Below are 13,154 nucleotides of genomic sequence, written 5' to 3' on the forward strand. Positions count from 1 at the left end.
CCTACAGTGGCAGGCAAAATTTTGACACAATCAGCATTTGAAAGTGGAAAGCACTTGGAAGGAAGTTTCACATGTCTAGAAAAGTAGCTCAGAGCTCTGGACCACTCACCAAATAAAACAAAAAACAAAACAAAACAAAAATCCCACTGAGTACATCTGGGCAGCAACTTCCCAACAACACTGAATCATCGACTGCTACCCTAAGAACAATTTAAAATACCCAAAGTGCTAAGACTTCATTATCAGTACTTTAAATCAAAGTCTTAACATTAAGTATATGATTACTCAAGTACCCTAAGCCATATGGCATGCCAAATAACAATAAGTTACAAATAATCTGAACCTAATAACTTAAAAGTGATATGGTTAATAAAACACACATTGTATCTCAGCTAACCTTTTCATGTAAGGTGAGAATTAAAGAGTGTTCTTCTGTGTACTCAAAAGAGGAATGTGGCAACAGTGATGACATCTGTTATTATAAAGGGGGACAGAGCCTGTAAATGTACATGATAATTAGAGTCACACTTGATTGAAGAAATAATTCTATGTACAAGTGGGTCCATATTCACTGTACATATTTTCAAGGCTTAGAATCAAGGCAGGTTTAACAAATGCTTTCTGACTTCTCAATAGATGGTGAAAGGACTTCCTAAAAGTGAACAAACTAGTCAAGAGTAGGTGGAGGCAGCTTGTATTTTCCTCTTAGGTATGACTAATTTCAAGAATCATTAATTCCTGAGGTATGTTTGTCTCTGGACCATACAGTTTACATGCTCTTCTTTCAAAGGCTGCTGCCATTTGTTTCAGAACTTCATTGAAGAACAGTGTAGTGAGCTGAGAGTGCAGAGGGAGCAAAATTCAAAAGAAATGGAAAAATCTAAGGTACAAGTTCTTGGATAGCCAGGAAGATCTGGGTTAAAACGCCAAATAGTCTCCAAATGATTGAAAAATTTCCCATCAATATAAGATGCCTTTACCAAATGTGGTTTTACTAAGGTTACTATTGATGTGGGAACCCAATTTCTAATCAGGTTTTACAATATCCAGATCTCCTTGTTATTATATCTGATTTTTAACACCAAGGTATTAAATGCTGGTAGTCCTCTATTCCTGATACTACAGCACACATTTCTCCCATTGAGTACTCTATAATTCTCTTCTCTAAATACCTCTTGTTTGTTTTCTAATGGCTCAGTGATTCTGAAGAAGGTTCTTGCACAGATCTCTTTAGGCAATACTGAGGCACATGGTGGAAGGGTGGTATATCAGTATAACACTGGGTGGTAAGTATCTGACATTGCGCGCAGATCCCCAAGCCGGGGCTTCCGTCACTGTGGTTTACTTCAGAAGGCACCTGATGCCACCCTCTCCAGGACCCTCTTTAGTTTTGGCTTCTTTGTCAAAAATCAAGTGTCTACAGGGATGTGGATTTACTTCTGGTTCTTTGATATGATTCCATTGATTAACCTGTCTGTTTTTATGCCCATACTGTTAAGTTTTCATCACTATTGCTTTGTAGTACAGCTTGAAATCAGGGATAGTGACACTTACAGAATTCCTTTTAATGTACAGGATTGTTTTTAGATATGCAGGGAAGATTTTTACCCCATATGAAATTGGAAGGTGTTGCTTGTGGGGAATTGCAGGCTGGTCTCCAGTTGAGCTGAGGTCTGAACCCCAAAGGATGATAATTCACCTTCATGACATGGTAGGCATTCCCTCATGCTCCTAGAACTCTGGATCCTGCCTAAGTTACCACACCACCACCACCACCACCACCACCACCCCCGTGCCCCAACAGCCCCCACAAGAGAAGCATGGCTAGAAGTCATGTTAGCAATGGCCCAAGCTTCTGACCTTCAGGCTAAACACCTCCCCAGTTACCTAGCAACAGTAAAGACCATAAAAAGGGCTGTTCAGCCCCACCTTGCTCTCTTTACTTGTCTTTCTCACTCCTTTGTTCTCTTACCTCTCACTTCTCTCACTCCTCTCTCCTCTTTCCTTTCTCTTTGTCTTCTCCTCTCCTTTCTCCTCTCCTCTCTCCCTCTTACTCTTTTTCCCTCTAGCCTTCTCTCTCTCTCTCTCTCTCTCTCTCTCTCTCTCTCTCTCTCTCTCTCTTTCTCTCCTCTCTTTCCCCCTGCATTTCTATAATAAAGCTCTAAAACCATAGAGAGTCTCTGCTCATCAAGACCTGCTGCACTCACTCTGGTCAGTGTTGGGAACCTCTTCCCTCATCCCTCTCTCTCATAACCCTGGTGGCTTTAGCAAAGTAGCTCTGGGAACCCCAGGTAGGGCTTCCCCTTGACACCCCCTGAAGAGTGGGTCTGAGGAGATGCCCACCTGGGGATGAGTAGAAAGTTCATGGCAGCTCTCCCACGCCTGACAAACCAGAGAATAGGTAAAACTTTGGTAGGTTGTGGGTTCCCCTTCCCCCTCTTCCCATCGGGCCCCCTTTTTTAGTTCCCAATAGTTCCTTTTCAAGGTCTGTCATGAATTGTGTTGTAATTTTGATGGGAATTGTGTTGAATCTACAGATAGTTTTTGATACAGTGGCCATTTTTATTATCCCATAGATCCGATGAGCATGGGAAATCTTTCCATCTTCTAATATTGTCTTCAATGTCTCTCTAAAGTAACTTAAAGATCTTTTCATACAGGTCTCTTTCACTCGCTGGGGTTTTTCTGTCTTGTGTGGCTTCTAGGGTTTTGGGTGTAAAACTTGTCTCTGGGATTCCTATTATGAGCATGGACTGGGATCCTTGGTGCCAGAGTGACCTCCTGGAAAGCAGACCGAGTTGTGGGCTGGTAAATGAAGCACAGGGAACAGTGCAGTTTACTACTTTTGGGTGTGCTTTAATGGTCTTTGGTTGACAAGCGCTTGGGATGACACCAGAGCTGTTTGTTACTGGTGCTGGGAGATCTCAGGGAATGCAGGCAGAGTTGTAGGCCAGAAAATGGAGTACAGGGTACAGGATTTAGCTTAGAGCTGTTAGGTTTTCTTTAGGAGGACTGGGTTAACAAGTCATTCAAGGGAAGGGATCTTATCTAGCTGTTCCTGGTACTGCATGCCTCTGGCAATGTAGGTGGAGTTGTGAGCTGGGAAAATGGACCACTAGTGAATGAGCTTTTTGATGGGTTCTTGGATTTTGATATGTAAAACTTTATTGAGGATTTTTACATATATGTTCATAAGAAAAATATTATATAATTATCTTTCTTTATTGGATCTTTACACAGTTTGGGTATAAGGGTAACTGTGGCCTTATAAATGAATTGGGAAATTTTTCTTCTGTTTCTATTTTGTGAAATAATTTGAAAACTATTTTCATTAATTCTTCTTTGAAAGGGCTGTAGAATTCTGTGCTAAACAATCTAGTGCTAGGCTTCTTTGGGTTCAAGGGTTTTTAATTGTTGCTTCTTTTGCAATGTGAGTTATATGTTTGTTTAAATCCCGCATCTGATCCTGATTTATCTTTGGAAACTAGTATGCATCGAGAAAATTTTCAATTTTCCTTAGATTTTCTAATTTGTTGGATTATAGGTTTTTAGAGTTATGTCCTTATGATTCTCTGGATTTCCTTGGTTCCTGTTGTTTTGTTCCCATTTCTTTCTAATTCTGTTAATTCGGATATCCTAGCCATCTTTTAGTGAGCTTATATAAAGATTTGTCAGTCTCATTTTTTTTAACAGAACAATTTGTTTTATTGATTCTTTGTATTTTGTTGCTGTGGTTGTTCTTTCTATTTTATTAGTTTCTGCCCAAGTTTGATTGATTTTTGCTATTTACTCCCTTCATGCGTGATTTCTTATTTTTGTTCTAGAGCTTCCAGGTGTGCTGCTCAGATACTAGTATGAAATATAAGCAATATTTTTTTATGAAGGCACTTAGTGGTATGAACTTGTCTCTTAGAACTATCTTTATTATGATCCATAAGTTTGAGTATTGTGATATTCATTTTCATTCAGTTGATTTCTTTTTTACTTTTTGTCTTTATCCATGTTTCATTCAGTAGAGAGTTCTTCGTTTTCTATGAACAACTTTTGCTTTTTTGTTATTTGCAGTGCTGTGACTATCCAGCTTTAATCTGTGGTGGTTAATAAGAATGTAGGGTTTTATTTCAATTTCTTTTTTTGTATCTGTAAAGACTATCTTAGTGTCCCAGTATGTGCTTAATTTTGGAGAAAACTTTAAGAGGTGCTGAGAAGAAAGAATATTCTTTTGTTTTGAGGTGAAATATTCTGTAAATATATGTTAGGCTCATTTGATTTATAATCACAGTTATCTCTAGCATTTATCATCTTTGATTATTTTTTGACTGGATGATATGCCTATTGGCAAGAGTGAGCTACCAAAATTTCTCCCTAAGTATATGATGGCCAATTTATACCTTATGGTATAGTAGTGTTTCTTTTATGAACCTGTACTTTTGTGTTTGGGGCATAGATATTACAAATTATAATGTCGTTTTGGAGAATTTTTCCATTGATGAATATGTAATTTCCTTCTCTATATCTTCTGATGAGTTTTGGTTTGAAGTTTACCTATTCAGATATTAAAATGGCTACATCAACTAGCTTTTTAGTTCCATTTGCATGGAGTAACCTTATCCATCATTGTACTCTGAAATGATGTGTTTTCTTGATTTTAAAGAGTATTTCCTGGATGCAGCAGCAGAAAGATGGATTCTCTTTTTACATCCATTTTGTTAGTATATGTCTTTTTATGGAGAAGTATAACAAATGATGTGGAGAAATATTAGTGAGGAGTGTTTTGTTCCTGTTATTTTGTTGTTGTTGTTGTGGTGGTGGTGGTGGTGGTGGTGTGTGTTTGTGTGTGTGTGTGTGTGTTTAGCTATATTGCTTAGGCTCCTGGTAGTTTACATGCATACACTTGCCCAGGAACTATATGGTTTCACAAATGGAAGATATATATATATATATATATATATATATATATGTCTTATGTATTATGTATACATATACACAGATGGGGGAAGGGGAAGGGGAAGGGAGAGGCGGAGAGGGAGAGAGAGAGAGAGAGAGAGAGAGAGAGAGAGAGAGGCAGAGAGAGAGAGAAAGAGAGACCAGTTAATTCTAAAATGCCTTGGCTACAACAGTAGCTGAGCACTCCTAAACCATCCCCTTCTACCTCCAGGCCCAATCCTAGAAGTGGCCAGTAGCCCCCCCACCTGAATTTTTGCATGGCCTGTGGGTTTTTCTCCTGCAGCTCCTACATCCATTTCTATCCCACACTTCAGGGCAATCCTCTGTCTATTTTTCTCTCATCTGTCCTAGACCGTGCAAATCTAAGGGTCGCACCTGGTCTTCCTTTGCACAACTACTGGCTGCTGGCATCTTTATTTATCAATCAAAAACGAATTGGGTACAAGGACCTTTAGGGACCTTTAGTGTTTGGACAAGCAGATTCCCAAATGAATCAAAACATTGGAACCAATGTCCAATGTGCATGTGTATGTGTGTTTCCACTTTTTTGTTTGCTGATCTGGTATTGTTTATTAAATGAATTTTCTTGGGTGCAGCTAACACTTTAGGTTGAAATTTTCCTTACAGCTCTTTCTGTAGGGTGCATTTGTAGATAGATATTTCTTAATTTTTGTTGTCTTGACCTTACCACCACTAGCAACACCCAGCCTCAGCACTCCTAAAACTTTTGAGCTAATGTCCCTTGTTGATGCTTCCCATGTACCACTGTCTTGACTAGGGCCTCTTAGTTCCCTATCATCACACCTGCAATAGTATGAGGGATATAATAAAGGACACAACCAGAGTAACCAGATCCAGTGGAGGGCAAACACCTGTGAAGCAACTGCCATGTTGGTGACATTTACTCTTGGGAAAGAGAGAGTTCCTGAAACAAAAATGGCGGCTAGCCACTAGAAGGTGAAGGTCAATCCTGGCTCTCGGTAGCAGTGGTGATCAGGCTTGAAGGGGCTGTAAATAGACATGCCCAAGTACTGAGATATCGTCTCTGTTAGCATGGTCAGCTTTATATTCAGCTTGTCCACTTAGGCTTTGGCAACTGCCTTATCAAGCTTCTTAGGCAGAATGTGAACTCAAACTAGGAATTTATCTGGTAAAAGCATGTTTAGTCTGTGCCACCACCTGGTTCATGAAAGAGTTGTTCATCACAAAGCTGGGGTAGCCCACAGCACAACTCACACTGACAGCAGGCTTACAGCCAGCAGAATGATTTGTTGTCTATTCTTCAGCCACTAGAGGGTCACCTGGGGCTGGACCCTCACCTTCTCCCCGCCCCTTACTTTCCTTCTCCATGGCCCTCACATAGAGCCCTCACACAGAGCTAATTCACATCATCTTCACATCAAAGTGTAGAATGTTCCACACAATAGCATAGTCCTTCTGTTTGCAGTTCCAGCCTAGGATGATACCAACACAGCCTCTAGTGGTAACAAAGATGTTGCCCTTCCTACAGGCCTCTTCCTCAGTAGTCACCTCATAACCTTCCATTGTAACCTGCAATGTACTGATGGGGTCAATCTAGGTTATAATGACTCAGACTCCAAAACCATTCATCTCTTGGTAAGAGCCCTTGCCCATATCACTATAGCCTGCTACCACTGTCACCTTACTCACAATCATCACATCTGTGGCCTATTTCATCCTATGAGGGATTCTATTAGTCATAGACATTGTCAAACTTGTTTTTGGTGAAAGAATCATTAACAATGATGGCAGACACCTTCAGTATCCCATTGGCCATCATCTTGTAGAGGTTGTAAATTTCAGTTGTGTTCTCCTCAGAGATGTCTCAGATGCCTGACAGAAGCTGTGGGTATATGGTGTAGATGAAGTTAGTTAGGTGACCACCATCATCCCGAATTAATTTGAAGGATTCATCCTTGAAGTGCAACATCTGCTAAATGTACCACAATACTACTCTACTTCTCATCTGTCTTTCCCTTACAGGCAAACACTGGAATGCTGGCCTTCACAATGATAGCCACTACATGGTCCTGACTAGAAAAGATCTTGCAGCTGGGCTACCACACCTCAGCACCCATGGCCATGAAAGTCTCAATAAGGACAACAATCTCTAAAGTAGTGTGCAGGCAGCCAGCAATGTAAACACTCTTCAGTGGCTTGGAGGCTGAGTACATCTTCCCCATGCACATCAAACCTGGCTTCTCATCTTGACTGTATTCAGGGTCTTTTGACTGCAAGTAGCCACTCTAAAGTCAGAAATTTTGTTGTTCTTCTGCTAGGACTGATCAACTCAGTGAAGGAGAATGGGTGGCTACTGAATCTATTTCAACTTTCAGATTTTGAACTCTTTCAATAATTTCCTTCCACTGTTTATGTTTCCCTAGATTTCTTTAAAAGATTTATTCATTTCCTTTTTAAGGACTTCTAGCATATCCATAAAGACATTGTAAAGTCTTTGTCTTGTGTTTCAGCTCTATTGTAATATTCCAGGCCTGCCATAGTAGGAGTATTGACCTCTAGTGGAGTCATAAAATATACTGTAACTGATTGTCTTTTTATATTTGGTGTTCAAGTGTCTGGTTTGGAAAGATTGTAATTCTAGGTGCTGAAATATGGTCTTGCCATTATTGGTAGATGTTTTATTTCTTGAAATGTGTTGCCTTCTTTGGTTCTTAGGCGAGTGTGGTGGCAATGTGTTGTCTGTGATCTTAGGAACCTTTTAGAGGTATAGAATTTGGTGGCTGGTAATGATGTAGTTGCTGATGATGGATAGTTGAAGGAGGGGTGGGGTTAACACCTGGGAGCTGAGAAGATCCATTTTGTGCTTGAAGAATCAGCTGAATAAACATATTTTAAAAGGAAAAGTCCTGACACTATAACCAATAAACTTAATGGTTCAATTACCAGGAAATACAAAAGTATCATATGGTTCTATTTTTTGCTTCTTCTTTTAGGATGTCCAGGCACTGTTGCACATCAAGCGGGAAGAATGAAGTTGAGCTGAGTTCAACAGTCCATGTCTTCCCTTAGGATGTTTGGGCCCTGGTGCACACACCAGGTGGGAAAGGATGAACTGAAGTGTGGAACAGATGGGTCAGCAGAATTCTGTACTGGGGGCTTGGGGGGACAGAGAAATCTCCAAAGATTTCAGTGTTATCAGTTTTCAATGTTACATCTCTTTTAGAAAATAGCTCTCTTAGATGATAGTCAATAAAACAGCTTGTACTCTTTTTATCTGGGGAGAACATGGACTATATAAACCTTGGAGTGGGGGAAGGGGCTCTTCTTAGGGTGAAGATTTATTGGCTGAGGTTAAGGTTCTAGTGACACCTCAGTTGCATGAGAAGCATTCTGTAGGTCAAAGGAAGAAGAGGAAACCAGGCTAAGAAAAGGGAGTCCTGCATTTTGTGCTGAGCTCAGGAACGCAGTCCAGACATGGTATACTACAACCTTAGTAGCAAGGTGTAAAACTATCAAGCAAGAATCTGAAACATATTTTAAAGAAATATTGGTTCAATGGAAGCAAATTTTGAACATAAGCTACTAATTTTTAAAGGTTCACTTATGTTAGACACCAGAAAGAAAGGCAATAATTATTTTTTAAAGCCAAGACTAGATAACTAAAAGTCACAGTATGGAAATTAATTTTCAGATAGGAGTCTAAAGTTGGCTTTAAATGTAAAGGATAGAGGATAAAGCATAAAGGATGAAAAGTTACATAAGAAATTCAATCAACTTTGAACAATTTCTGTCTATGTATATTCACTAATGTTACTCATGCCATAGCTTCTGAGAATCTCATCCTGAGGTATTTCAAAGAGATGAAAAGTATAGTGGGAAAACTAAAGAGAACCCATGGAGAAACATTTGAAATCATTTATGGCAAAGAATTCCAAATGAAAACAAAATACATGATGGTGTTTCAACAAGTTTGAAGCATGACATAAGGACTAGATAAAACCTGACCGATATAAGACTAGGATAACATTTACTCAAAATTTAATGAGATGATTCAAAACATTTGGAGGCAAAAGCATGGTCACAGTCCAGATGATTTTCATAAAATCCTAGGGATAAGAGAAAAAGAAGAGAAATCTGTACATCCTGAGGAAGAATGCACACTTACACTTAAAATATTGAGGTATCATTGAGTTTATTCCAAAGAGGACCAGAGAATTTTAAGGAAAAGTACAACACATTCAAGAGAGCAAATAATCCTCTGAGGTCTCTGGAAAGTAAGAATGCATTTTCTCCATGAGTTTTAAGATCTCTTGGAAAGGGGCAACCTCCACTGAATCATCGGTGGACTTTCAAGCTCACTGCTGCTATCTCTGGTGGGAAAGTTTCCCAATGTAGCTGGGAAGATGCAAGTTACCCGCCCCTTCATCCAGGGATCAACTTTATTCTCTGACAAAAGATAAAGAAAATTTTGATGATTATTAGCAGTTCATCTTTTGAAAAGATGAGTTTAAGCAATATAAAGAATGCTATCCTTTTTTATCATTTGTAAGTCTACAGCAGTAGCTAAAGATGAAAGCAAACCTGCATCTGGATGGTTGAATTTCTTCTGTGATCACCTAGGGAGCACCTATATTGCACAAAGAAAATTGGTAAACATTGCCCACCAGGATATGAAGGATACTGAGTTTCTCAAAGAAGCCATGAGTGCAGCTTCAGAGCCTGTAGTGAGCAAGTAGAAGAGGATAGTTTCAATATGCCCATAGCTGAATTGGTTCCTAAAATTGTGAATATTCTCTCTAAATAACCTGTGGCTGCTGTAAAAATGTCTATAAAGTCATCTGCTTTAACTGTGTTCATACACTTACAGGTTGGAGAGAATGGAATGACACATTATGGTGTTCTTCATGCCAGGAAGCATGTTCCATCTAGTTAAGTAACTAAATAGCTTTCACTGAGAATTGGGAAGAGAATGAAGAAAGTAAACATCTACTCAACTACCAATATGGAAGAGAAACTAAGTAAGATGAAAATCTGGAACTGATTAAATCAAAACCGATGTGAAATAATTTAAAAACATAAATGGCTCATAAACACCAGTGACCAGATACTAACATGTCAATAATGAAGCCAAAATGAAACTCAATAGAACGTCATTAACAGTTTTTAATAAAAATTTTAATTAATAATTTAAATTTAATATTAAATTTAAAGTATTTTAATAATCTATATAGAATACTGTAGTGTATTTTAATAATTTTAATGCAGCTTTAATAAAGTTTTAATAAACATTTAAAATTAAAATTTCAATTAAAATAAAATTATAACATTGTAAATGAAAATTTTATATCCTATAGATACAAGTGGTATTCCTTGTATCTACATTTAAACTGTGGTAATTTTGCTTGAAATCTTACAATTTTTTTTAATTACTTGTATTTTTTTTAAAATCTACTTCTAGTTTTTGAAAAAATATATTGTACACTAGCATGAATAGAATATTAAGGTAATATTTATATATGATAACATATATTTAATTATATAATAGATAAAACAGATATTAAAACAAACCGTGGTAAAAATGAGAAGGATACAAATACTTCTTTACCCTTCCTTTGCAAAACTCCAGATAACAATCAAAAAAGAAACAATATCAGGGAAAATAACAATTCTGACATAGAAAAACAGTGAGGACCACAAACCTCAAATGATTGCATATACTTGGCAATCTTGAACTTGGATGAGGGACATGCTGACAGTTGATGCTGGTTGCTTTTTAGCCAAGTACATATTTTTTGAAACCTACCAACTTTGATACAATTAAACACAACTGTAGCTTAATCATGGGGAGCAAACATAATTTTACATCTAAACAAATTTCCTGTGGAAAATGCAGGAAGAAGCGTAGGTTGGAAAGATGAGGTAGGGAGCCTATGAGAAAATGAACTGATAGTAATGTATTTTATTTAAGATTTGATTTTAGCTCACAGAGATTTTACAAAATGAAGTAAAAGTAGGGGAGGAGTGGAGCTGGGAAAGCAGGGATAACTAGACAACAAAACCGAATGAGCACAGGGACCCGAATAGAGGAGTTAGGGGGAAGACTGAAGGAGCTGAAGGGGTTTGCAGCTCCATAGGAAGAACAACAACATCAACCAACTAGACCTGCCCATCCCCCAGAGCTCCCAGGGGCTAAACCACCAACCAAAGAGAACACATGGAAGGACCCATTGCACCAACTGCATATGTAGCAGAGGACACCCTTATCTGGCATCAATGGTAGAAGAGGCCCTTGGTCCTGTGAAGGCATGATGTCTCAGCTTAGGCGAATGCTAGGTGAGGCTGGAGGGGGTGGGTGGGTGGAGAGAGCACCCTGATAAAAGCAAGGGGTAGAATAGGGGGGTTGTGGAGGGGAAACTGGGAAGGGGGATAACATTTGAAATGTAAATAAAATAACCAATAAAAAATACAAAACAGAAAACAAACAAAACAACAACAACAAAATGACTAATCATTTCTGGGCAACTTGAGAGTCTTTTAAAGAACAAAAGTAGAGGGAAGCTGTGCCTTCAGTATAAAAGTGAACAATAACAAAAGGGTAGAAATGTGTGTGTTCCAGAAAATTATCATCCTGTTCCTGTTTTCCACTGGTCTTTACATGATGTTTTTCTGGCAACCTAACATCATTCACTGATGACTTTCAATCAGAAAGAAACTAGTGGTGTTCCTATATATGAAGCTTGCCAAACAAGCTGAATACCTACTGAATGGAAAAATAAGTGCCATTGATTACAGTGAAAATACACCACCAAACCACAGGTAACATGCAAATTAATCATTTATAATCTCAAAATAATTAGTTAATGTCACTTATTCTAGAAAAGTAAAGCACAAAGGATACATATCGAATGAAAAAGTCACAGAACCATAGAAATGAAAAGCCTATAAACAGCTTGGGGAAGAAATAAGGCGTAATTTTAAAATGTTAATGTTACCACAGAAACAAAGGAGAATAGAATTATTGAAGTGAGATTAGAAACATATGGATATGTTTGAGGCAAGACAAGTAACAAAAGGAAAATGCCAACTAATTAAAAAGTACTTCAAAATGTTAAATTTGAGGTAATAAAGAACATCTGGGCCACACATGATTGTTATAAAAAGAACCGAATGAATACTGTATTCTAGTATATAGAAGGTTAAGACTTAAACTGAGAAAAGAAGACTGGGAAGTAAAGATTTAACAGGCATACTACTTTGCAGAGAAAGTTGGAGAACATATCAGACATGTCATCTGGGTTTCATGTCACTTGTACTTGGTACACAAATGAAGAACAGCCTCTTAGGACAGGAAGCACACAGTACATTCATTCCATCTAAAGAGCAGTGAGAGGAAACAAAAATAACTCTTCAATTTTACCTCAGGAAGTCTCTTCAAGTGGAGCAGCTCTACATAGTACAAAACAAGAAAATAGAATTATTCCATGATGTCTAAGCTAAAGATAACTCATTCTAAAGAGCTCAGTATGAAAGTGACTGCCTTTAAGTACTGTAGAAAGAAACTTCTGTGGAATAATGAGTCTTTTCCATTCAACTAGTTGATCTTCTAGCTATTGTTCAGAGTTGAAGAATGAATAGGTACAATGATTCAAGAAATCAGACTTGTATACAATTCAATTTTAAATTTCATGACGGAAAAATAAATATAAAAGTAAGCCTATTTGACTTCATACTAAAAGCATCAATATTGAAATTAGTACAATTTCAGATAAATGATCAGCACCCTCAAGGATGATACAAATAAGCAGATACACTCAAACTAGGACCTTATAAGCTGAGTAAGCAACAAAGAATAATCAGTGATGAAAATAGATGAGAAACTCAGCAATATGAAAGAAAAAGTCAGCAAGAAAATTGAGGTTTGAAAATTCTGAATAGGAATATTGGAAACAAAAACTGGAATTAAACAGTACTAAAAGTACATTACCTATGGGTTTGACTACATAAGAGCAATGTCCACTGAGATGGGAGAAAAATAGTGAGGAAATGCTGTACTCAACAAGGAAAAGCAAAATGAAAGGAAGTGAACATGACCACAGCACTCAAGAACTCTGATATATGATCAAGAGAAAAAAACCTAGGGAAAAAAAAAACCTAGAAAAAAACCTAGAAAATGTGGTACACTTACACAATGGAGTACTACTCAGGTATTAAATACAATGAATTCA

General features: G+C 37.9%; 2 pseudogenes; both read right to left on the reverse strand.

Moving 5' to 3' along the window:
- Positions 1–705: 705 nt before the first annotated feature.
- LOC110295061 (coenzyme Q-binding protein COQ10 homolog B, mitochondrial pseudogene) lies at positions 706–1,338 on the reverse strand (annotated as a pseudogene).
- Positions 1,339–5,897: 4,559 nt separating this feature from the next.
- On the reverse strand, positions 5,898–7,175 carry LOC110295069 (adenosylhomocysteinase pseudogene; annotated as a pseudogene).
- Between the last annotated feature and the right edge of the window lie 5,979 nt (positions 7,176–13,154).

The sequence above is a fragment of the Mus caroli genome, unplaced genomic scaffold (assembly GCF_978045245.1).
Source record: "Mus caroli unplaced genomic scaffold, Mus_caroli_1 scaffold_1, whole genome shotgun sequence".
NCBI classification, from domain to species: Eukaryota; Metazoa; Chordata; class Mammalia; order Rodentia; family Muridae; genus Mus; species Mus caroli.